The sequence below is a fragment of the Piliocolobus tephrosceles genome, chromosome 7, assembly GCF_002776525.5.
Source record: "Piliocolobus tephrosceles isolate RC106 chromosome 7, ASM277652v3, whole genome shotgun sequence".
Lineage (NCBI taxonomy): Eukaryota > Metazoa > Chordata > Mammalia > Primates > Cercopithecidae > Piliocolobus > Piliocolobus tephrosceles.
Window position 1 is genome coordinate 2,580,253 of NC_045440.1, and position 27,506 is coordinate 2,607,758.

Here is a 27,506-nt window from a genome sequence, read left to right on the forward strand (position 1 = left end):
GCTGAACAACATTTCCAATGTTCTACTGCTGGTCCATGGGGAGGTTGAGATGTGAATCCAAGAGAGACTAAAATGTTTGGTCCTTCTGTTGCACCAAACTGCTTTTACATAGTTCCCAGTAATATCTGCAGTCACCACAGGACAATTGTATTTATGACACTAACATCATAATATCTTAAAATTGGATTGAGGTGCAATTCATATATGTTTATTTTAAAAGAACAAGAAAGGAGCCTTGCTATGTGTGGTCAAAGCTTGCAGTGATATAAATGGCGTTCATGAGAGTATGATTATTCTGGCAAAAAGCATGTAAGGATTAAGTCTTTAAAAAAACGCAAAGCAGGACGAGACATGGCGGCTCACACCTGTAATCCCAGCACTTTGGGAGGCTGGGGTGGGCAGATTGCTTGAACTCAAGAGTTTGAGACCAGCTGGGGCAACAAAGCAAGACTCTGTTTCCACAAAAAATTTAAAAATAAGCCAGGTGTGGTGATGTGCCTGTAGTCCCAGCTACTTGGGACACTGAGGAGGGAGGATCACTTGAGCACAGGAGTTTGAAGCAGCAGTGAGCTATGATCATGTCATTGCACTCTAGCCTGGGCAACAAAGGGAAACCCTATCTCAAAAAAAAAAAAAATAATAATAAAATAAAATAAAATTCAAAGCATATGCCATTTTTCAGAATTGAGTGTGTTATTCCAATTCTGAGCCTACTGTTGTGAATCTAAATCAAATTAAACATATTAGTGTGTATGTGTACTTAAAATTTCAATGAAGTATGAAAAATTGGATTAAGATTAATGAGAATCTCTTTTTGCTTTTTTCTATCATGTCACCTGAATCTCATGACACCCCTGGGACCATCCCTGTTCCCTCTTCACAAGGTGGGTAGCATTTTCCCTTATAGATGAAGAAATCATGAGGTTAGTAGCTTACTCAAAGTCTTAGCAGCAAAGATATCAGAGCACAGGACTTTCAGAAGCAAAAGGAAATAAAACCCTTATATTTGTGTGCCAGGCACTGTAGATGGAATTTTTATGATAGATATTTAATTCTTATAATAACCTTAGGAAGTAGGTGTTTCCCCCTCTTTTAGAAATGAGAAAACTGCAATGAACATCCACGTGTATTTTCCTTTATTACAGAATTATTCCTATTCCTTTGGGTATATAACAAGTAATGGGATTGCTGGGTCAAATGGTATTTCCAGTTCTAAATCTTTGAGGAATTGCCATGCTGTCTTCCACAATTTCACAATAGCAAAGACATGGAATCAACCCAAATGCCCATCAGTGACAGTCAGGATAATGAGAACGTGGTACCTGTACACCGTGGAATACTATGCAGCCATAAAAAGGAACAAGATCATGTCCTTCTGAGGGACATGGATGGACTTGCAAGCCATTATCCTCAGCAAACTAACACAGGAACAGAAAACGAAACACATGTTCTCACTTACAAGTGGGAGCTGAAAAATGAGAACACATGGACATAGGGAGGGGAACAACACTCACTGGGGCCTGTTGGGGGAGGGTGGGAGTGGGGAGAGCGTTAGGGAAAAGAGCTAATGCATGCTGGGCTTACTACCTAGGTGATAGATAGGTGCAGCAAACCACCGTGGCACACGTTTACCTATGCAATGAACCTGCACATTCTGCACATGTACCCCGGAACTTAAAAAAACAAAATAATTAAAAAATAAAAAAAATAAATAAAAAAAAGAAATGAGAAAACTGAGGCTCAGAGATGGAATAAGACCAAGTTAAAGAGTTATAACATGGCCGGGCAGGGTAGCTCACGCCTGTAATCCCAGCACTTCGGGAGGCCGAGGCAGGTGGATCACGAGATCAGGAGATGGAGACCATCCTGGCTAACACAGTGAAACCCCGTCTCTACTAGAAATACAATTAGCCGGGCGCGGTGGCGGCGCCTGTAGTCCCAGCTACTCGGGAGGCTGAGGCAGGAGAATGGCGGGAACCCGGGAGGCGGAGCTTGCAGTGAGCCGAGATCGCGCCACTCACTCCAGCCTGGGCAATGAGTGAGACTCCGTCTCAAAAAGCAAACAAACAAACAAAAAAGTTATAACGTGACCGAGCTGGGATTTGAACCTGGTTTTCCAAAGCTGCATATCTGTTCTTCTGCATCTTTCTCCAAGCTGTGTGCTTTTTTTTTCACAGCTGTATTCCAAATTGAGCACAGTGCCTGTCCCATTGAAGGCACTCAGTAATTTTGTGAAATGGCTAAGTGATACATAGAATGTGTACATCAGCCGGGCGTGGTGGCTCAAGCCTGTAATCCCAGCACTTTGGGAGGCCGAGGCAGGCGGATCACAAGGTCAGGAGATCAAGACCATCTTGGCTAACACGGTGAAACCCCTTCTCTACTAAAAATTACAAAAAATTAGCCGGGCGTGGTGGAGGGCACCTGTAGTCCCAGCTACTCGGTAGGCCGAGGCAGGAGAATGGCGGGAACCCGGAAGGCGGAGCTTGCAGTGAGCCGAGATCAGGCCACTGCACTCCAGCCTGGGCCACAGAGCAAGACTCCATCTCAAAAAAAAAAAAAAAAAAAAAAAAAAAAGAATGTGTACATCAGTGACTAACAAGGCAGGGTGGCAGAAAGAAGAGTATTTGATACATTCTAAGTCTCGTATCAAAGAAATGCTTATCACATTGTCCAGGAAATTCTGTGGAGTTCTGTGTTGAAGAGATTTTCCCCTTTCTGCTTTCCTTTCTATTTAGTGAAGGACTATTGTTCCAACAATAGAGGTAGAAGTCCAGGCCATAGGGGTGAAATGCTACCCAATAAAAGCTTATTTGGCTAAAGGAAGTAGGGAAAATGTTACAGAAAATCTTTCTGAGTCTTTTTCTCTGGGTCCATAAGCACAAGATTGTACAGTGTGCTTCTCTGGGCCCCCAGCCGTATTGTTTACGGAATCACTGCATCCTGTCCTTACTCTAAAGTCCTTATCCAAAACGCCTTTGCCTTTTGTCTGATCTTGAAAGCAATGCAGGACCTCTCCAATGAATGTCTTACGCCACAGCCCAAATGCAAAATACCTTTCCTTTTATATTTATTAAGGATACCATTTGTCATAGATGACCATCTGCTAATGCATACTATTGGCTTTAATTGGATTGGATTCTCGGTTATGCCACAAATATTGATTAAATAGCTTTTATGAACAAGGGAGGACATTATTAATTTTCCTTTAGATGGCAGAGAAAACCTGTTGCCATACGAAGTTCCCCTAACTGAGTTTGAGTCCTGCCTCTACCATCCATGACTGTAGAATCTGGGCTACTGAGCATCTCAGTTTGAACATCTGTAAAAGTTCAGATATTCACTGGATCTTGGCCTGTGGCCTAGCTGTGCCTTAGGGGATATTTGGGGATCTGTGGGAGCGTATGGGACCATTACTCCCATACAGGGACTGCAGGTTGCTACTAGCATTTAGTGCCCGGGACCAGGGATGATAATGCCGTGGACTATGGGGCCCAGTTCCCCACAACAAGAACATATTCTGACCAAGAATGTAACTGTGTCTCCACTGAGAAACACTGATTGAAATCATCCACAGCTTCAGTGTTCCTTAGTTTCAGAACAGCGACCGAGAGGCAAATTATAGTTCTGTTAACTTTGACAAAGTCAACAAGCAGTGATGTTAAATACAGGCAAGCCACTGGCAAGATGCCTTCCAAGGAGCAAGAACAAAAGAAATGGGAGTGTTAAATACTGGTGGTCTTCGCAATGCACGCTGGCAAAGAAGTTGCTAAAATACCATTCATTTTGTAGCACATTTTCTATTAATTATCTTAGATACTTTGTAAAGCAATAGCTTGAATGCCACATGGAATATTAATTCTGCTAATGAATTCAGTGACTGTTTTCCCCAGCTTGTCACCCGAAGCTTATCTTCATACTGCTTTAGTTCACATGAAAGAGCCATAGACTTGGTAAGCTTGCCTTCATACCACTGAATTTCTTTTATTACGGAAGAGCTATATGCTCCAGACTTACTGCTGCCTAATGATTTTATTTTGCCATTAAAGCTAATTGTCAATAAGGATAATGAAAATGACTCCCAGACATTTTAGTAATTTGCAACATCATGAGCCTCGTGATAGCATGATGCTGGCTGGCAGTACCACCCCGGGCCAGCTCTGTTGCTGTTCACAAGGCATCCCCTCTGGAACAGGTCCATTCGTAGCCCTCTGTGCCTGGTGAGATTATAGGGTTCCAAAGCTGTTCTCAGACAATACAATCTATTTTTAAAACATTGACATATGCAAAAATGTTGTTATTGACCAAATCAACGTTTCAACATCTTTCTCCCATGTCACTCAGTTGGAGCATATTTGAACCAACCTGCTCTTCTCACGTTTGGGAGTGGGGCTAGGAGTGGAATTTCGGGGGTTTTGTTTTCCCCAGTTTTTAGGACTACCTGGCCTCATTTTCTTATTTTCTGTGGACTCAGGTATCCATTAGCCTCAACTGTGTTAGACTTGAGCCGTGCGTGGCGGGCTCTCTCACCACAATCAAAGCTGGATTTCGTTTTGAGCAGCCATGAGTGCAGCTGCAGGTGATGATGGATGGTGACTGGTCATGATCAGTTACGACAAGCTGTTCCCTCATTTTCCAGCCACTTTTGCAGAGAAAATTTGCCGTGTTAACTAGCTCTGGCCAATGAGATCTTGAAATCTAAAGGTAATTCTTCTGGAGGGATTTCTGAGAAAGCTTCTCTTTATCTGAAACACAAACAAACAAAAGGAGGGAACAGATGAGGCTTTGCCTTTCCCCTTCAGTGTGAACATAATGCCGGGAGATGCAGCAGCCATTCTGTGACTAGTAGGTGGAGCAGAATAATATAAATAACCTCATTCCTTGATGGCATCTTTCAGCACCTGTCTTGACTACCTGTCCAACTCAGGACTCCTTGGAATGTGAAAAAAAATCAACCTCTATTTGTTTGCATCATTATAGTAAAATATTCTTTTATTCACAAATATAAACCTCATTGATAATACTATGTTTTGTGCTCAGCTGAAGATACTTGTGAGGATCTTGAAAATTTGGGGATGAGAATGTTGCTGACAGCAGTATTATGTAGTGAGGTTAACGTTAACATTTTAAAACTCTTGTAGGTGAAACATTCCGTCTTTCTCCAGCTGATGGAGACTTGGGTGCATCAAGCATGTTTGGGTAAAGTAGGGACTTTTTTCATCTTCCCAGATGTGCTTCAAGAAGCAAAACCAACTGTTAAAGGATGAGAATGTGAAAATGTCAGGATTGGACATCTCCAAGCTATCGCTTCCATAAGAAAACGGCTCAACTGGGAGAAGGAAGGAAAATATATGTTTGATGGATTTAATTTAATTAACATATGGAGATCCAGTTGCGAGTTGAGTGGTATTCATATTCAGTTGAGTCATATTATTCAAATGACTAGAGAGGGTTATAATGGTGCTTCCCAGTGGAAATAATTTACATTTTTATTCTTGGGTTTCAAAGTATCCTGGAAAAAGCAATGGACTGAGAGTCAACATTTCTGAATCCTATTTTTAACTCACAATTTTACTTAGTCTCTCTGAGTGTCAGTTTCTCAACTACAAAATGTGGATAATAACTCATGTTTACTGTAAAGTAGACAACTTTACAGAATTGCTACAGAAATCAAGGGAGATGAAATGTATAAAATTCTACTTGAAAGTATATTTACTATGCAAATATAAGATGCCATCAACATCATCATAACCATATCATTCCAAATTTTACAAAACAGATGTGGTCATTATTGCCATTTTAACAATTTGAATTTGAAGACAACCTTTGGTTTATTTCCACTTAGGTAAGCACCTTCCAGGGCAGGTAATCTACCAGAAGACGGATGTTGATGCTTTGGGATTTAACTATCCTGACTTTCCATGCACATGGCTAATGGAGACAACCATTGGTATGTTTCTGCACTCGACTATATCAAAGCTAAACAGTCCCTTAGTGTCTCTAATTTCAAGTCTAGTAAGGTGTTATGGCAAAGAATACCACTTAAATAGAATGTACAATTTAAGAAAGGGCTAAGAAAATATAAACAACAAGATATATTTATTTGTGCCAATGTGTTCATGTGATGTTCATGTTCTTTTTAAAATTTTTCTTTTATTTGATTTTTTTTTTTTTTTTTGGTGAAGTCAGAGTCTCGCTATGTTGCCCAGGCTGGTCTTGAACTTCTGGCCTCAAGTGATCCTCCAGCTTTGGCCTACAAAGTGCTGGAATTACAGGCATGAGCCACCACACCTGGCCCCTCTTGACTCTTCTTATGGTAGTTTCCCCTTGTCCACAGGTGACACGTTCCAAGATCCCTCCCTCGTGGATGCCTGAAACCTTGTATAGTACCAAACCCTAGAGAGACTACGTTTTTTCCTATGCATACACACCTGTGCTAAAGTTTAATTTATAAATTTGGCACAGTGGGCCGGGCGCAGTGGCTCACATCTGTAATCCCAGCACTTTGGGAGGCCGAGGCGGGCGGATCACAGCGTCAGGAGATTGAGGCCATCCTGGCTAACACGGTGAAACCGTCTCTACTAAAAAAAAAAAAAAAATTAGCCGGGCCTGGTGGCAGGTGCCAGTAGTCCCAGCTACTTGGGAGGCTGAGGCAGGAGAATGATGTGAACCCAGGAGGTGGAGCTTCCAGTGAGCCGAGGTCGCACCACTGCACTCCAGCCTGGATAACAGAGTGAGACTCCGTCTGGAAAAAAAAAAAAATTGGACACAGTAAAGAGATTAACTATAATAATGCATGATATAATAGAACAATTATAATAATATGCTGTAATAAAATTTTGTGACTGTCGTCTCCTCTCTCAAAATATCTTATTGTACTGTATTCATCATTCTTGTGATCTGTCAATCTGATCTCCGAGATGGTGACTAATGGATGAGCAGTGTCTACAGCATAGATCCACTGGACAAAGGGAAAACTCATGTTCTGAGTGGTACGAACCATGCAGGGTGAGATTTCATCACAATACTAAGAACACTGTTCAGTCTAAAACTGATGAACACTCTTCTGTACAATTTTGAAAATGATTGATTATCAACCTCTATTTTTACTTGTGTTTTATCACTTATTAAATGGATATAGATACCAAAAAAAAACTGATGAATTATTTATTTGGGAGATTTTCCATTTAATATTTCTGACAGCTCTTGTCCTTGGGTCACTGAAACCTTGGAAAGTGAAGTCTTGGATAAGGGAGGCATACTGTATGGAAAAAGAAGACAAGCAAAAAAAAAAAAAAAAAAAAAAGAGAGAGAGAGAAAGAAGAAAGTTACAATCCCACCCACCGTTAGTAAACATTCCCAGTGCCGTAACATAAGTTCCCAGCCTCTGGAGCTTCTGTGCAAGAGTTTTTGTGCTTTGTGTCATGTGGTTCTGCAACCCTGGCCATTGCTGGGAATCAGGTGTCTGTGGCAGTCCCAAAGGCAGAAATAGACAGATTGGACACCAGGAAGCCAGAGGTCTCTGAAATGATTTGGTGTGAGAAATTTAACCAGAAAGGGTGCTCTATCCTGAGTGATTTGCTTCCTTCTTTTGGAGCTAGGACAGAAGAAAAATAAAGTTAGATGTGAATAGTAGAGAATTACAGAGGTGAAGAAAGACAGAGAGGAAGCAGGGAGCCAAGGCCCTGGGGCAGTAGGAGTGGGGAGTAAGCAGAAACCACACGTTAGAGAAACCACATGTGGAGTCATTTGGCAGTGGCCGAAGTAAGGGAAAGACCAAAAGGAACTGCATCCTGTAGCTAATAGAATGAAGCTGGGAAGCTCTAAGGCGATGACAAGGCAAACTGTCACATGGCCATCTATTCCTGGTTTGCCAGATGGGAGCATAGAGCCACAGCTGTGTTCTGAACAGGGTGAGGTCACTGCATAAAGCCTGAATGCACCTCATTCAAAGTTTCCTTTTCATTCTTCCTCTTGTATGTCCTCTGATGTAACCTAAACCTCCCTCTGTTCCAGTCATCCCCTCCAAAACATGAATATAGTCGCCTCTATGTATACATATACAAATGGATACATGGATACATGGATATATGTATAAATATTTTGATTGTTCGTATTTTAAATGGGAGCAGCCGTTTGTCCTGTTTGGTAATATTTCCTCCTTACATATGAGTGTATCATGAATATCTTACCATATTAATGAATATAAATCTATCATTTTTAATTGTGTATCGGATGCTTGCAGAAAACTTCCCCTTCTGTCCTGGCATACGGAAAAATTACAGATAAGATAATGACAGGATATTAAAATGAGCTGTGCTCCAAAATAGGAAAGGGTATCATCATGGACAGAAACGGACGCATCCCAAAGCATTTTTTGTTTTGTTTTGTTTTGTTTTTTTAAAGTAGCAGTGAGGAGAGGGTGAAACTTTGTGGTTCAATGGGAACCAGAAATCCACACCATTCATTAAGGGAAGCCATGCCTAGGGATGCTTTGTGAGACTGAAAGGTGAGACCATGCTTCATGCTAGAGAATAGAGGCAGAAAAATAGACTGGGGTTACAGCTTGGGATGAAGCAATTGCCAGGGGCCAGGAGAATAAACAGATTCTCTCTCAAACTGGGAACTAGATTCCTGTGACTTTAGGTCTGAGGCTGTGTTAGATACTCCTACCAGTCAGGAAACCACAAAGATCATAGGATCTCTGTGTCAGGAACTGGGATCAAAGGCTGAGTATTAGAACAAAGATCCTTCCAGTGCTGTCTACTAGGGTTCTAGGAACTTTCTGTTAGGAACCAGGGGCAGAGATCAAATATACATTCCTGTGATTTTTCCTCTATTTCAGTGTTGACGTCTCTCTTTGGAAAGTGACCATAAACTGTAGCCCTCCCCTGATTGGAATCCAAGGAGTTTAGTCATGGATGTTTACAGTGTGCCTTTCGTGGGATAATTCTTAATCCTGGTGGATGGCTTAATGCCTAAGTGTCCAACCTGTGACCAGGTGTCCCTCTCACAGGAAACCTGTTTATATTGGCAGATGCTCTTGTGGTTCTCCTCTGACTTGTGTCCAGTTTATTCTTACCCTGGTAGCCACTCTCTAGGAGAGCCCTGACTGGGAAAGAAGTCAGGTTCTAGTATGCTGGTCAGGTGAGACAGAGGAAGCAGCACAAAAAAACATAAAACATAGGAAGTAACAGAAGCAGTGTGTTACAGATCCATGAGAGAAGAGGGATGCTGATGAAAGACAAATAGAAGATTGCAGAGGGAGGAGCAGGAGGAGACTGGGGGTGGGGGTGCTTGGGGGAGGGGCCAGGCATCATCATGCTCAACCTGCAGGTGGCGAGAGAGAGAGAGAGACAGAACAAACCTCTGTGCCAAAGTCTTTACTGGGGTCCAGGACTTTACTCAAATGGTTTTCCTGTGGGGAGCTCTAATTGGTGGGTTTAGAGAAAGTGGACATGAGTCTGTAGGGACCATACTGTGACTTTGCACTTAGGAGTGATCACTGTAGCATATCTACACAGTCTATGAAGTTGTGGGATCACTGGGATGAGTCTGGTATGTTGTATCTACATGTCCCTTAGAGAGATGGTTGTACAGGGCAGATATCTGGATTGACTACATGATCTAACCTAGAGCGTGTTCCCTGTGCGCTTGAGAAGAATGTGTATTCTGCTACTTCTGGATAGAATCTTCCATGTATGTCTGTTAGGTCCATTTGGTCTAAAGTGTCATTCATGTCCTCTATTACCTCATTCATCTTCTGTCTGAAAGTTTTATCCAAGATTGAAAATGGAGCGTTGAAATATCCTATTATTATTGTCAGGCTCTCTATTTCTCCCTTCAGCTCTGCCAATGTTTGCCTCATACATTTGGGTGCCCTGATGCTGGGTCCATATTTATTTATAATTATTATTATCTTCCTAGTGAATTTATCCTTTTGTCATTGAATAATATCCTAATTTTTCTGTGGTAATTTTTGATTTCAAGTCGATTTTGTCCGATGTAAGTGTGCTCTCTTCGGTTGCCATTTGCATAGAACATTTTTTCCAGCCTTCACTTCGGCCTATGTGTGTTCTTAAATCTACAGTGAATCCTTCATACACAGTTCCAGTGCTCCAGGTGCCTGTCATGCTTCTTGGCCTCTGAAGCTTTTGTGTAAGAGTTTTTGTGTTTTGGATCATGTAGTTCTACAACCCTGGCCATTGCTGGGAACCAGGTGTCTGTGGCAGTCCCAAAGGCAGAAATAGATAGCATATAGTTGGATCTTGTTTGTTTTATTAAAAATTTATTCAGCCATGATGTATGTCTTTTGATTGAGAAGTTTAATCTATTTACATTTAAATTTATTACTTCTATGTAGGGACTTTCTATTGCCATTTCATTAATTATTTTCTGTCTTGTAGCTTTTTTGTTCATCTTTTCCTCTCTTACTGTATTCCTTTGTATGTTGATTTTTTTTTTTTTTGTAGTGACATGCTTTGTTTCCTTTCTCATTTTCCTTTGTGTATCTTCTATACATATTTTATTTGGAGTTACCATGGAACTTACATAAAACATCTTATAATTGTAACAATCAATTTCAAGCTGGTAACAATCTAACTTTAATTGTATACAAAAACTACTCTTTTACTTCTCTCTAGTTCTATACTTTGTTATTAAAATCACAAATGACAGCTTTTAGGATTGTGTGTCCTATAACAAGTTTGTATAGTTATAGTTTTTTAATATACTTCTGTATTTCTTCTTCTTCTTCTTCTTCTTCTTCTTCTTCTTCTTCTTCTTTTTCTTCTTCTTCTTCTTCTTCTTCTTCTTCTTCTTCTTCTTCCTCTTCCTCTTCCTCTTCCTCTTCCTCCTCCTCCTCCTTCTCCTTCTTCTTCCTTTTCTCAAGATGGAGTCTTGCTCTGTTGCCCAGGCTGGAGTGCAGTGGCATGATCTTGGCTCACTGCAACCTCTGCCTCCCAGGTTCAAGTGGTTCTCCTGCCTCAGCCTCCTGAGTAGCTGGTATTACAGGCACCCGCCACCATGCCCAGCTAATTTTTATATTTTTAGTAGAGAAGGGGTTTCACCATGTTAGCCAGGATGGTCTCGATCTCCTGACCTTGTGATCTGCCCACCTCGGCCTCCCATAGTGCTGGCATTATAGGCGTGAGCCACTGCACCCGGCCTTTGTATTTCAACTTCTACACCAGAATTAAAAGTGATTTATATACTACCATTGCAATGTGGAAGTATTCTGTATCTTATACATTTACTTTTACCAGTGTGCTTTATACTTTCATATGATTTCATGTTGCTGTCTGACTTCCTTTCATCTCAAATTGAACAGCTTCCTTTAGCCTTTCTTGTAGGGCTGATCTAGTGGTAATGAACTCTCTCAGGGGGAAAGGCTTTATTTCTCCTTCAATTTCAAAGCATAGTTTTGTCATCCTCTTTAGAATTAGTAATACAAAAGTAGTATTGTTGGTTTGCAGTTTCTTTTCTTTCAGCACTTTGAGTATATCATCCCACTGCCTTCTGGCCTGCAAGGTTTCTATTGAGAAATTTACCGGTAGTCTTAAGTATGTGCCCTTATACGTGATAAATCACTTTTCTCTTGCTGCTTTCAAAATTTTGTCTTTGTTTTTTGACAATTTGACTGTAATGTTTCTTCATGTTGACTTCTTTGGGATCATCCTAGTTGGAGTCTTTTGGGCTTCTGAGATCTGGATGTCAATTTCCTTTCCCAGATTTGAAATTGTTATCTATTTTTCTTAGATGAGCTTTCTGCTTCTTTCTCTTTTTCTTCCTCTTCTGTTACTTCCATTATGCATATATTGGTTCCTCTGATGGAATCCCATAAATTCCTTAGGGAATTTTATTCTGATAAATTTATCCTTTTTATAGTTTTTTTCTTTTTGCTCCTTTGATTAGATCATTTCAAGAGACTTGTCTTTGAGTTCCCTGATTTTTTTCTTCTGCTTGATCAGGTCTGCTGTTGAGTCTCTCTAGGAAAGTTTTTGATTCAATTATTCTATTTTCCAGCTCAAAAATTTGTTTGATTCTTTTAAATATTTTCTACCTCTGTGTTAATGTTCTCATTTTGTTTATTCACCATTTTCTGGAGCTAACTGAGCAACTTTATGGTGCTTCTTTTAAATTCATTGTAAGGTAATTCACATCTACATTCCTTTAGTGTCAATTTCTAGAGACGGGTTTTGTTTCTTTGATTGGGCCGTGCTTTCCTGTTTTGTCATATGCCTTGTAACAGCTCCCTCTCTCAGTCTTTATGAACTGGCTTCATACAGAGAAAGACCTGCACCAGTCGGCCTGGCTAGAGACTTTAGGAGCTCTCACACCTTCTCTGTAGATATGTCTTCTCTGTCCCTGTGCATGTAAATTCCCAATTAGAAGGATTTTCTGGTTTCTTTTTTTGGGAGCATATAATCTCTTACTCCCTCTGGTGTCAGCCTTCCATACTGAAGTTTCTCGGGAACTGGAATTTACACAAGCCTCCCAACTCAGTTTTGTCATCAACAACTTCCAGGCTTCTAGAGTGTGCCTGTTCCTGTCAGAGCTTTGAGTCAGATGAGACAGAAACCAGTCTCTTGGGAAAGCCCTGGAAAAGCAGTAACATTGGATATACAGTCCAACTCTCCCTCCTTAGGGAGAAGCCAGGAGTTGGGAGGTTTTTTCTTGCTCATTCCATCCTGACGTCAGTTGAGTATATGCTAGTCCAAACTTCACATTTATCTTTTGTTTGTTTGTTTTTTGAGGCAGGGTCTCATTCTGTCACCCAGGCTAGAGTGTAGTTGCCAGTTGCTACCTCCACCACATAGGTTCAAGCAATTCTCCTGCCCCAGTCTCACGAGTAGCTGGGATTACAGGTGTGAGGCACCACGCCCAGCTAATTTTTGTATTTTCAGTAGAGACAGAGTTTCACCATGTTGGCCAGGCTGGTGTCAAACTCCTGACCTCAAGTGATCCACCCACCTTGGCCTTCCAAAGTGCTAGGATTACAGGTGTGAGCCACCGCGCCTGGCCCACATTTGTTCTCAGTGCCCTCCTGGCTCTCTCTCCTGTCAATGCTTAGATTCAGGTAGGATAGAAACCAGTTTCTTGGGCAAACCCCCAAAAATCTGCATGTTGGATATATGTTTCAAGCTTCTCTTTCCCTCCCCAGGGAGAAGCCAGGTGCTAAAGAGTTTCTTCCAATTACACTGCATTGAGCCAGGGAAAGGGACTATGGTGAGTAGTGCCACAAATTCACGTAGCGATTTTGTGCATCTGGAGTGCAGGAACCTCATAACTTTTTTCAGGATTTCTCATGAAGGGAATTATTCTGTGTATTGTGGAATCAGTGTCTCCATGAGGAGAAGGAGGGTCTGAGGCTTCTTATTTTGCTATCTGGCTTGCTAGATACATAGTTTTAAATTTTCTTGTAATGTCATTAAAAAGCAGTGTTAAGCCGGGCACCGTGGCTCACGCCTGTAATCCCAGCACTTTGGGAGGCTGAGGCGGGCGGATCACGAAGTCAGGAGATTGAGACCATTCTGGCTTAACACGGTGAAACCCCGTCTCTACTAAAAATACAAAAAAATTGGACAGGTGTTGTGGCAGGTGCCTGTAGTCCCAGCTACTCAGGAGGCTGAGGCAGGAGAATGGCGTGAACCCGGGAGGTAGAACTTGCAGTGAGCCAATATCAGGCCACTGCACTCCAGCCTGAGCGACAGAGACTCCATCAAAAAGAAAAAAAAGCGATATTAAAAACTTCTCTAGCAGCATCATATAAAAAAGAAACAAGTGAAATTCATTTTAATAATATCTTCTATTTAACTGAATATATCCTAACTACTACCATTTCAACATATAATCATTCTAAAATTATTAATAAGATATTTTACATTCTTTATTTTGTAATGTTTTTAAAACGCAGTGTCTATTTTACACTTAGAACACACTTTAGTTTGAATTAGCCCCAGTTTATATGTTCAACAATCACATGTGGCCAGTAGCTACTGTATTGGATAATGTAAATCTATAATATAGATATCTATAATATAGATTTACTCCTATGAACAAATTAAAAAAGACAACCTTAATACTACTTTAGGGCCATTCACAAAGGAGAAAACCTGAATGACCAAAAACATATGTAAAAGTGTTTTCTTTTATAGATAGAGAAATAAGGTCAAAGAATAAGATACCATTTTATAGCTATTGAATTGTCAAGATGTTTAAGAGAAACAGAAGAAAATTATAAAACTTTTGGGTGGTTCTTTTTATGACTGCCTTTTTTTCAAACAGAAAAGAATATTTTTTCCTTCCACTTGATATGAATCTAATTTGCATTTCTGTCCTCACTGGAAATGATGACATGATGGAATGAGAAAATGAGTAATGATATGGTTACATTAGTTTGTTTCTTATACTTACGGATGAGCCTCTAGAAATCAATCAAATGTTATCAGACTTTAGCTTTAAAAATGAAATTACTCAAATTCAGTTCATCAAGTTTTATAGACTTTAGCTATAAAAACAAAAATACAAAAATATGGTTTAGATTTTTATATATGAAATGTTATTTTAGCATAGGCTTTCATTATAGTTCAAAGGATTATTTACATCTCCGAGAGATTTTGACTTTCTGGTTGTTCTGACAGGTTGATTTTAAATTTCTCTCCAATTAATTTTTATTCTCCAGCGAATTTCCATCAATCTCTCAATTATAGCAAATGATCTGTGTGCAACTACCTATAGAAGTCAATCTTGGGAAGAATTCCTTTTTGGAAGGACTACCTTTAATTGCTGTCAGTATGTTTGAAATTTCAGATTTCTGCAGATTGAGCATTTTTTAGACAGCGGCTCACCTACAGAGGGTAAAATGTTTCCTGGCCACCAGCTTTAAGATCTGTCTGTATATCTACCTGCGGTTAGTCTTAGTCAAGCAGAACCATTGATGAGAACAAACATTTTTTTTTTCTGTGATTGAATAAAAGGACTAGGGGAATTGCCCTTAAAATAAAGACAGAAAAAAGAAGGAAGCTGTTTTATTCCCTGGGTATTGTCATTGGAGAAGAGACCAGAGCACAATGGCCAAGCTGAAGAATGAGTGTCATTGAAGCAAGAAATCTAGGCCAGACCAGCCCAGGGCACAAGGGATTGTGGGTATCCAAGTCTTCTGAATGTCACTTAAAAGGGTTCCACCAGGCACACACACCTTAAAATAATGCTCCTAATTGTTCTTTCTTTCTTTTTTACTTTCACAAATCACAAAGATAAAGTTGGGATAAAGCTCAGCAGGAAGAGCCAGCTGCTGAGCCTGTTATGAGAAGAAAGAGCTCCATAGAATGCTAATTTTTCTTTATTATCTTACCCTCTACAAAAGGCCGGCGGGCAGGTGAACACTCTGCCGAGAGAATCTGTGGAGTTTTGATCAGGAGCAGCAGTCTGTCTGCTGTGGTGGAATTATCTAAAAATCGCCATGAACAGGGTAGGAGAAAGAAGCAGTAACTTATGTGATTTCCATCAATTCTCCAAGGCCATATATAGCTCGCCAGTGGACTGAGGAAAGATAACAGGCTCTGCTCTCCTTAGCTAGAGACACACGGCTTCAGAACACAGGCACATTGAAGAGAAGCAGCAATGTGTACTGTAATTACTTATGGGAAAGAAGACAGGTTTGGAATCAGGCTTCTATAGCAAAGGAAGTCTTTGCACAAGCTACTGTGCTCCTCTCTCTCTTTGTCTCTCTCTCTCTCTCTCACACACACACACACACACACGCAAACCCCAATGCACTCAGCACTGCAAACACCCAGAGGACCTCGATCAACTGTTCAAAGCACAGTGGTCCAGATCTGCCACTCACAAAATGCAAATGGTGATGTTGGAGAAGAGTCAGGGAATAAAGATTCCCTGTTTAAAGAAAAAGGCAGGGAGTCTGTTTTTCTGAACCTCAGATTAGGAAGACAGAAAGAATCATCCATGTTTTTCTGCTCAGACCATATATCTAACCAGAAGGCTTCTGCACTGATTCCGTGTTTGACTGAAAATCATGCCAGGCAGCCCAACATTTCTTTTTCCTTTTTCTTTTTCTTTTTTTTGAGACAGAGTCTTGCTCTGTTACCCAGGCTAGAGTGCAGTGGTGCTATCTCGGCTCACTGCCACCTCCACCTCCCAGGTTCAAGTGATTCTCCTGCCTCAGCCTCCCGAATAGCTGGGATTACAGGCACACGCCACCACGCCTGGCTAAGTTTTGTATTTTTAGTAGAGATGGGGTTTCACCATGTTGGTCAGGCTAGTCTCAAACTCCTGATGTTGTGATCCACCCACCTCGGCCTTGCAAAGTGCTGGGATTACAGGTGTGAGCCACCGTGCTTGGCCATCAGCATTTCTTTGTCTCTGTGTTTCAAACAGTTCCCATGGGCTACTACCACTTTTCAGCTCAGAGAACTACCTCATCTCCAAAAGTTAAAAGTCACAGTCCCAGGGGCACTTCAGGACATTTACTATTTGTGCTTGGCCATGCACCTTTAGCGCTCAGTTCTGGCAACATCTTCTCTCCAAGCAAATTCACTGGCAGGCCAAAGGGAGGAGGTGTTGCTATTCCCTGCCTCTGCCAGTCCCAGTTAAGATCATTCACCCTCAGTCCTGCCCCACTTACAAATCAATTTTGATGGAGGTAGAAAAATCCACTGCCAGAGTGGGCAGACCAGACTGAGAGATCCAGAATTAGAACTTGCTGTAAACTCACTCACTATCCTGGATTTCCTACGCATGCTCATGGGGTCAAAGATCTTCCTTGACCCCCAAGATATCGCTTACCCCTGCATAATCACTTTGCCTATTGTTAAAAATGCAGATTCCTGGATCTTACCCCAAATTTATTAAATACGGGTGGGCCTGGAAATCTGTATTTTAACCGAGGAAGACCAACAGCCTATAAGAAAGGATATAATGCAATGACTAAGAACACAAGCTCTGGAGAGATTCTCTGCTCCTTCCCTTCATCTTTGTGTAATCTTGGGGAAAATTGCTTAATATTCCTCTGGCTCATCGGTTAGATGGTGATAATCACCTTAATACCATCCCCATAGAAAGGATTAAATGAGTAAACCAATTGAAAGTACCTAGAATGGTGCCAGGCCCATAGTAAGGCTTGATAAATGCTAGTTATTCCTCATAATGTAATAAGCACCTCAGAGAATTCTTAGAATCAAGTTTGAGATCCACAGGTCCAGTGTGTTTATCTTGGATTATAAATCTACTTTTTGGCCGGACACAGTGGCTCATGCCTGGAATCTCAGCACTTTGGGAAGCTGAGGTGAGTGGATTGCTTGAAGCCAGGAATTCAAGATTGCAGTGAGCTATAATTGCGCCACTGTATTTCAGCCTGGGTGACAGAGCAAGACCCTGTCTCAAAAACAACAGCAACAACAAAACAAATCTGCATTTTGCTTAGCCCTCTTGAGTCCTCCTGGGTTTGGAGCTCTGTGTTGTCCTCTCAACCTGTTTCCCTTAAACTTAGACCCTCTTGACTCTCTAGTCAATCTTTCCTACCCTTCTCTGTGCATGCTGGGAAGGGGTGTCTTACCCAGTTCCTGCCTGTCCTTTAGTCAGAATGGACTGGCCCTTGAGGACAGGAATGCCGCTGTCGGCTTGAGGAGTATCTGCTCCCCAAACGGGGAAAAATACATTTTCTGTATTTTGGCCCCAACCATAGGAAGTCCCTGATCATTCCATATAATTTGTCGTCAGTGACTGTTCCATCCCAGCCCAAGCTGCTAGGCTTCTCCGGGCACAGGGCGTTAGGAAAGGACGTCTTCCTGCCGGGCACGGTGGCTCACGCCTGTAAGCCCAGCACTTTGGGAGGCCAAGGCAGGAGGATCACTGGAGGTCAGGAGCTTGAGACCAGTCTGGGCAACATGGAGAAACCCCGTCTCTGCTAAAAATACAAAAATTAGCTGGTCTTCGCAGTACCTACCTGTAATCACAGCTACTCAGGAGGCTGAGGCACAAGAATCTCTTGAACTCAGGAGGCAGAGGTTGAATTTAGCAGAGATCATACTGCTGCACTCCAGCCTGGGTGACAGGGTAAGACTCTGTCTCAAAAAAAAAAAAAAAGACAGAGCCCTTCCCTTAGGGATTCAACCTCAGAGTGACCAACAGTCTAATTTTTCCCAGGACTGTCTTGATTCTGCACTGAAAGTCTCGTGTCCCTGGAAATCTCTCAATCCCCGGTCAACCCGGTTGGTTGGTCACTGTGTCCCCTATAGTTACTGGGTTGGGTCACTGGTAGACCAAGCAGAAATGCCTAATCTGACTCCCAGTCGTGAGGCAGTGACTGACCTGGGGCCTGGGCTTAGCCATAAAAAACCTGCAGAGGCACAGGCGGGGCGTGGTGGCTCACACCTATAATCTCAGCACTTTGGGAGGCCAAGGCGGGTGGATCATGAGGTCAGGAGATCGAGACCATCCTGGCTAACACGGTGAAACCCCATCTCTACTAAAAATACAAAAAAAATTTAGCCGGGCGTGGTGATGGGCACCTATAGTCCCAGCTACTTGGGAGGCTGAGTCAGGAGAATGACGTGAACCCGGGAGGCGGAGCTTGCAGTGAGCCAAGATCACGACACTGCACTCCAGCCTGGGTGACAGAGCGAGACTCTGTCTCAAAAAAAAAAAAAAAAAAAAAACAATCCTACAGAGGCATGAGTCTCAGACCAAGCGACACCTTGACTGTGTTGGTTTAGGACACCCAGGCCTGGAAAACATAATAGCACTCTATTTGCAAAGCTGACAGAGCAGAGTTGTACCAGACTCTTGTATGTTTTCTGTAACTCAATAGAGATCCGAGGAATCCCACACTATGGTGCTTCAGGTAGGCACTCAAAGTTTGTATCCTCCAGTCTGCCAAGTTTTCTGATGCGAATAACAGCAGGAGCTATAAATATCAATTCTTCCCTGGGTCTAGAGATTTATAGACTGATTACAGTTGAGTTGAAGAATGGCAGAAAGTCTTCATTTTTCAGAAGAGATTTGGGAGGGAGAAAACAAGGATCTAGATTTTATAGAGCTCTAGAAATTACCAGTGTTGCCAAGGTAGTTAGTCAACACCCAAAGACAACACAAAATCTCACCCTGTGCTTGCATATATAGTCTTCTAGCCCCAGTAGGTGTGAGTAATAATACTGAAATGAAGGAAATGATTTGAAGGAAATTGCCTGAATGGGACTGTTACAAGAGCAGGGTAGGGCTTACTTAATTAAAGCACAGTTTAATTACTGCTGTAACTTAAGGCAATGCTGCACTGTGCAATAAGACGAGAATATGAGAAGCTTGGGCCTTGTTGGATAACAATTAATTTCAAATAGTTTTTTGGGGGGTGTTGGGTAAAGCATGATTAAATACAGGAAGAGCCTGGTAAATGAATCATTAGGGAAGTGCATTTTTAACCAAATAGAAATGAGTCTCGGAAGAACAGAAAAAAGTCATTATAATTATCATGGTTAGGGAAGAGAGGGAGGCTGGTCTCCAGGTCAGAATAACAGCCCGACCTAGCTTGAGCTCAGGTTCTGCCTCTTTGATGGAATCTCTGGTTCTCCTGGGAAGTGCCCAGGAAGTAGTAAGCTCATTATAGCAGCAGGGCTGCTCAGAAAAATCCCCGAACCTCCACTTTCCTTGGGCTCATACCCTGCTCCAAACCATCATTATGCTCTGCTGTCTCTGAGAGGCCAGAGTCCTAGTGCAAAATCCGCATCAGGCCTCCCCTTCTCCTTGACTAATTTCTGGCAAGAACATTCTCTTTTCAGACTCCAGTCTTTCACTTTTGTTTTTCATTTGTCCACTGGGAAGAGAAAAATCTTCTCTTACCAACCTCAAAATAAAACCGTAAGATAAAACAACATATGAAGGTATCGGTAAAGGAAGTTTTTTGTTTTTGTTTTGTTTTGTTTTGTTTGAGATGAAGTCTTCCTCTGTTGCCCAGGCTGGAGTGCAGTGGCACAGTCTTGGCTCACTGCAACCTCTGCCTCCTGGGTTCAAGCAATTCTGTGCCTCAGCCTCCCAAGTAACTGGGATTACAGGCACCTGCTACCATGCCTGGCTAATTTTTGTATTTTTAGTAGAGAGGGTCTCTCATCATGTTGGCTAGGCTGGTCTTGAACTCCTGACCTCAGGTGATCCACTCGGCCTCTGACAAGTGCTTGGATTACAGGTGTGAGCCACTGTACTCAGCCAGGAAAAGGTTTTTCTAGTCAAACATGAAGATAAGACAGGAATATAAAATATTGTCTTTCAAATAAGGGAATTGTCCAAGCTGAATGAGAATAACAAAAAAGGAAGTCCTTGACCTGTTCAGAAATTTATGTACGTATCAGTATATTCAAAGAATTTCCATATACCCTTTATTCAAATTCACCAATTGTTTTTAACATGTTGTTACCAAAACACCAGGGGTTCGCTCTAAGTCCTGCTGCTTGGTGCACAGAAAGTCAATCACTGAGACAATGGGTATTGCCAGGGAAGAAGGTTTTAATCAGGTGATGGGAGATCAATCTCAAATTCATCTCCATGACTGACTAAAACTAGGGATTTATATAGCAGGGAAGAAATGTAACAATGTGTGGGAAAACAAGAACCAGGGAAGGGGTAAGGAAAAGGAGTTGGTCAACAGGAAGCAGGTGGTTACTTAGAAAAACAGGAATTAGGGCCGGGCGCTGTGGCTCACGCCTATAATCGCAGCACTTTGGGAGGCCGAAGTGGGTGGATCACGAGGTCAGGAGATCGAGACCATCCTGGCTAACATGGTGAAACCCTGTCTCTACTAAAAATACAAAAAATTAGCCAGGCGTGGTGGCGGGCACCTGTAGTCCCAGCTACTCAGGAGTCTGAGGCGGGAGAATGGTGGGAAGGCAGGAAGCAGAGCTTGCAGTGAGCTGAGATCGGGACACTGCACTCCAGCCTGGGCAACAGCGAGACTCTGTCTCAAAAAAAAAAAAAAAAAAAAAAAAAAAAAGAAAAGAAAAACAGGAATTAGGGAGAAGTAAGAAAGCAATTATGAAAGATGAGGGGTCTGGCATCTCATTGTCTGGAAGTGGTGATCTGGTGAGTTTCAGTTCTTTGATACCTTTTGAGAGGCCTGAGGAAGGAACTCAGATAAAACAAATGTAAGTTTTAAACTTTAAGACCAGAAGGGTCAATTTCTATGTCTATCCAAAATAATCGTCTATGGGACTATTGGGTCAGTTTCGATGTTACCTCATTTTTTCTCTCTCTCTCTCTCCACACAGGCATATACACACAAAACACACATTATTATATAGAGTAGGTTGACTATCACTGTGCTTAGAACATGTAACCACAGTAGTTACAAAATTTGGAAATTCAACATAGACATAATACTTTATCAAAGACATATTCCAATTTTGTCAATGGTTCTGATAAGAGCTTTATACCATTTTCTTTCCCCTCCACTTCAGGATACAGTCCAGGGTCAGGTATGATGTTAAATTGTCATATATCTTTATTTTCCTTTAATCTGGAATTGTCCTGTCTTTATTTTTCATAACTTTGGCACTTTTGAAGGCAACAGGCCAGTTATTTTACAGAATGTTTTTCAGTTTGGGTTTGTTTGATGTTTCTTCATGATTAGATTCAAGTTTTGCACTGATGTTCAGAATACAAAAAAAAAAAAAAAAAAATCTGATATTGTATCCTCCTGGAGCATTGTATCTGCAGGTGCACAACGCCCATCTACCCTCATTACCCGTGTTCATTGTGATCACTTAGTTTAGATGCTCTCCGGTTTCTCCCACTGCATTATTTCCCCTTACAACCACAAAATATTCTGTAGGGAGGTGCAGAAAGACCAGATAAATAAACTGCTCCTCATCAAACTCCCCTTCTACCTCAGAGTTAGCATCTATTGTTGATTCTTACCCAAAACAATCTTCACTGATTGTTGCAGAATAATGGTTTTTAAGTCCATTACTTCCTGCACATTTATCAGTTGGCAGGGAGTGATACAGTTAAAAATCACTAGTTTTATTTTTAATGAATGAGCTTTATGAATGAACTCTTCTGCCTCACTCTCCTCTCTTTCTCTTGTATCTATCTCTCTGCCTGGTTGTCTATCATCAGTAGAGACTCAGGGTTCAGGGTTCCTGTTCGGGTAAAGGATCATCATCCAGTACAGTTCTTATTACTTTCATGCTCAAATTCCCTTAGATGAATGAATGAACTCCTATCTATCTATCTATCTATCTATCTATCTATCTATCTATCTATCTATCTACCTACCTACCTACCTACTATCTATCTAATCTAATCTATCTACTTACATACCTTCCTATCTACCATCTATCTATTATTATTATTTAGTTACTTTTTTTGAGACAGGGTCTTGCTCTGTTGCCCAGGCTGAAGTGCAATGGTGTGATCACAGCTCACTACAGCCTTGATTTCCCAGGCTCAAAGGATTCTCCTACCTCAGCTTCCCAAGTAACTGGGAGTACAGGCATGTGCCTCTGCACCCAAGTTAAAAAAATTTTTTTGTAGTGATGGGAGTCTTGCTATGTTGCCCAGGCTGATCTGCAACTCCTTAGGGTACAAGCAATCCTCCTGCCTTGGCCCTGCAAAGTGTTGGGATTACAGACATGAGCCACCATGCCTGGCATGTAAAGTTCTTTATTATCAGTAAGGACTCATGAGTCATTGATTTACATGTTCATTCATAAATAAACATTCTGATGCCCCAATGTTTTTAGGTTTAGCCAATAAGAACTCCTTCAAAGTAGCCATGGTATTTAGAAATGAATATCTGGCTACTAGATGTGTTAATTGCTTTTAGGTCCTTTTAGCACATAGTACTAGAAAATATTCATATATTTTAATATATTTGAAATATGAATCTGTACTGATACCTCCAATTTCAACCCAGTCCCTCCACAGTGTTCTTTCTTGCCTTTCTCAACTCTACATTTTTATATCTTCCTTCTTCCACAGCGAGTATCCTGACTCCCAACAATATCATCATATACGCTTTTTTGCTCAATTCCACAATACATATAAAATGACTTCAGAATTTATATTCTTAAACCACTATGAAAACAAAAAAATGAAACAAAATCCATAAAACCATCTAAGAAGCTCAAGATTTGTTTGCAGTTTCCCCTAGACTGAGGGTATATAACTAAAGGACAGTGTTCAAATGTTCCCTCTATGCATTAATCTGTTCTCATATTGCTATAAAGACATATCTGAGATGGGGTAATTTATAAAGAAAAGAGGTTTAATTGGCATATGGTTCTGCAGCCTGTACAGTTCCCCTCTGCACTTCTGTTTCTGGGATTACAGGTGCCCACCACCACACCTGGTTAAATTTTGTATTTGTATTAGAGACAGGGTTTCACCATGTTGGCCAGGCTAGTCTCAAACTCCTGACCTCATGATCTGTCTGCCTCAGCCTCCCAAAGTGTTGGGATTACAGGCATGAGCCGCTGCGCCTGGCCCCTGCTTTCTTCTAGTACTTGCACTGTTTCATTTCTTATATTTAGAGCTCTGATTGTGTATGTGTGTGCCTCTGTGTGTGTGTGTGTGTGTGTGTATGAATATGTGTGTGAATGTGTATGTGTTTGGTGTAAGGAATGGATCTAATTTCGTCTTTCTCCAAATGGCTACCAGTTGTCTCAATACCATTTATTTGAAAATCCACCTTTGCTCTAGTAATTTGAAATGTTCCTTTTATTATACTCTAGATTTCCATATGCAGTTAAGGTCTAGATTTTTATTCCACTCCCATTGGTCTGTTTGTCTGTTTACATGCCAATACCACACTGCTTTAATTACAGAGGTTTTGTAGTATGTTTTACAACCCAAGAAGGCTGATCACTTTCACAGTTCCTCCTTTTCAGAGCTTCCCTAGCTATTCTTGCTTATTTATTTTTCTATAAGAATGTTGTTACCACTTGCCTACCTTCAGAAGAAAAAAAAGCATTATTTTTAAAACTGTGATTGCATTATATTTATAACTAAACTCAGGGAGAGCTCACATCATTATGATGTTGAAATGTCCTATCCAGGAACAAGGAAGGTCTTTTGCTTAGGAATTCATTAAAATTTGTATTAGAATTTTAAATTAATTAGAACTCTAAGTCCAATTGAATTAACATGGTATGATTAAACCCAAGAGTATCATATTAGAGGAATTATGATTAGCATATGGACACATATGCACATCATATTCTCTCTCAAATGCAAGTTTACAGAATACACACAAACTCTAATGTATTTCCTTTGAACAGCAGCTTGTAGAAGAACTTAAAATTGTCCATTGAGCTATAAGCATTTTTCCTTCCAAAATGAAATAAAAATAACATAGGAGGCATGACCTTTTGCAAAATATGTGATTTGAAAAGCTCATTAAAAATGCAGGATGTTATTCTGCTCCTACAAACACTGACCTCAGATGAAGGGAAGATTCTTCAAAATGGATAGAAAGATGAGAGCTGAATTGCTGATGACCTTGCACAGAATAGTTTCATTCCTGCATGCGGAGGTTAGCAACTCTAAGTTATTATTATATATAAAAACTTGTCATTTGTGTGAGAGAAGTACCTCCTTGCTCACAAAATCTGTTTTTTACTCTTGTGGTATGACTCATGAGAGGAATTTTAGAAAGAGCTTATTTTTGAACTTACCTTTGAAATTATTGTCATTCCATACTGATTCACTATTGTGCTTGTGGCCATTTGATGGACTGCCACATAACCACTGGGATGCTGGGAAGACCATGTGGGCCTCACTGTCGCCAGGAGACAGAGGTCACCAAGCCAGTAAGTTCTTCCAGCATGGATCATTAGGCACAAAAACAACCCATGCATGAAGCTCATTGTCTCAAGGGGCTTGACCACAAAGGAGTGAACTCTTAAAATGTTGAATGTCTAAACATTAAAATAAGATACCAGAAGCCCTGTGACATCCAGAAGGCTGTGGACTCTTGGCTTTAAATTTATGAGCTGTATTCATTCCTCCCCTCAACGTGATTTCCTGGGCAATTGCCTTGCCCACTCATTTCTCTCATGAAATGTTACTTGCTATTTCTATTTCTTCCACTTATTCTTTGCTCTTTGGCCCAGCGGTTTAAATGTTGGGTTCTATAGTCAGACACATGTGGATTGAAACTCTCTCTGTCATGGTCCTGCCTGTGTACCTGGGTGAAGAACTTAACATTTCTTGTGGGTTCAGTTCCTCTATTGCAAAATTGGGACCATACTGGTAGTGACTTATGGAGTTAATGTGCAGATTAAAATAGATGCAATAGATGCATAAACATATGCAAAGAGTAGTCCAAAGTGTTTGCTATGTTGGCAGTGAAGTCTAATATATACAGCTGTTTTTGTTATTTAATCTTTTGTTATTTAAAAATTTGTCGGTTACACAAATAATTAGAGAACATTTAGAAAATTTGAGGAAAACAATCAACAATAATCCTATTAATCAAAACAATCACTTCTGTCATTGTTGTATTGCTATTCATTCTTTTCAAAACAATGTTTTTTGAATTCTGTTTTCAATACTTGACATCTTTACATTGCCTTAAAAAAAATTAAGACAGGGTCTAGCTCTGTCATTCAGGCTGGAGTGTGATGGCGTGATCATAGCTCACTGTAACCTCTGACCTCCTGGGCCCTAGTGATCCTTCTGCCTCAGTCTTCCAGGTAGCTGGGACTACAGGTGTGCACCACCATGCCTGGCTAATTTTTCCTTTTTCTTTTTTGTAGAGACAGGGTCTCACTATGTTGCCTGAGATAGTCTCAAGCTCCTGGGCTCAAGCAATCCTCCCACTTCAGGCTCCCAAAGTGCTGGGATTACAGGTGTGAGCCACAACACCCAGCCTACATTCTAATTTTTATGCTACAAAATAGTCTTTGTAATTATTTTTAATGACTACATGATAATTTTATTGAGAAAGTAGACACTAATTTACTTGTTGGCTGATATACTAATGAATATTTTGGTGATTTTAATTTTTTTCTGTTAGTAATATTTCTGTGCAATGATAAGTATATTGCATAGATTTATTCCTCTCTATATTGTATTTTTCCCTGGGATATAATTATAGAAGTGAAATTACTGAGGCAAGGATAGATACTTTTCATGGCTCTAAACACATATTATAATCATTTTACTAAAATTATTATTTCAGTTTGCCATGTCACCAGCAAAATTAATTTGGAATAGTTTTTTTTAATGACACAAGGATTTTTTTGTTTCTTAAATGTTTGCAAGAATTTAATACTGAAGGCATTGAAATATTCTATTGCACTTAGCCCTCTGATAACATTTCTTATTTTTCTCTTGGTTATTTGCTTAGTCTGCTGGGGCAGAGATCCCTGGCTGGGGCCCAGTATCCATTCTTCTCTTCTCCTTGGCAATAGAATTTTGGATGTTTAGCTTACATATAGCCAATGAAGAAAGACTACACTTTCCAGCTTTCTTTGCAGCTATGTGTAGCCATGTGAATCAGTACTGGTGAATTAAGAATGTATTCGTATCTAGTAATAATAATATCACAATAGCAGCTTAAACAAAACCTATTTATTATCTCCACTTCTGTGAGTCAAGAGTCTGGACCTACATAACTGTTCTGTGCTTCAGCATATGTCTTAAAGCTGCCATCAAGGTGGCAGTCAGGTCTGGGGTCTCATCTGAAGTTGGACCGGGGAAGGATCCACTTTCAAGCTCAGGTGTTTGTTGGCAGGATTCAGTTCCTTGTGAACTGTCAGATTGAGGGTCTCTGATCTTTGCTAGATGCTGACTAGAAGCTATGCTTGGTTCCTTGTCACCTGGGCTTCTTCATATGTGTCAGCTGAGGTCCTCTAAGTGAGCAAGCAAGCGAGAGCGCTGTCACATTTCATCACCTTTAGCAGATCCTTTGTTAGAAACCAATCACAGGTCCTGCCCACAGTACAGGGGACAGGATTACAGAGGGGTATTTGGGATATATGAGAACCATCTTTGAGTCTGTCTACCATAGGGTGGATGCAAAAGTGATATGCGTAATTTCTGGATATTATCTTTAAAAGAAGAATTTGTGCCTTTTTTCTTACTTACTAAAATAAAAACTTGGTGACTGAAGACTCCACAGCCATTTGTGTCATGAGGTGGAAACTTCTTGCTGAGGATGGCAGAGCAACAAAATAACAAGAGTTTAGGAGTCCTACAGTAGCTGGACTAAACTTCACTGTTATTTTGGATTTTCTGTCATTTGAAGCCAAAATGAATCCTAATGGATAGAGAATTTATTGTGCCACTTTTAGTCATTTTATATGTTTATAAAATTATTCTAGTGAGATTTTCTCAAGTATTATTTTGTACTTTTAAATTACCAGCTTATATTAAAAATCTTGGCATCTGATATAGTACTATATTAATTGTTATCTTCTTTGTTCATTACATTTTGTCTGAGGTTTATTAGTTATACACTTTTTTTCAATGACCCAGCATGCAGTTTGTTTTCTTTT

General features: G+C 40.7%; 1 long non-coding RNA gene across 1 annotated transcript in view; it reads left to right on the forward strand.

The window, feature by feature from the left end:
• Nucleotides 1-27,506, forward strand: part of LOC111551349 — an 83,978-nt gene that overhangs the window by 55,138 nt on the left and 1,334 nt on the right. Inside the window, exon 2 of the long non-coding RNA XR_002734332.1 lies at nucleotides 13,163-13,227. This is a non-coding gene — a long non-coding RNA (uncharacterized LOC111551349). The remainder of the gene's footprint in view (nucleotides 1-13,162; nucleotides 13,228-27,506) is intronic.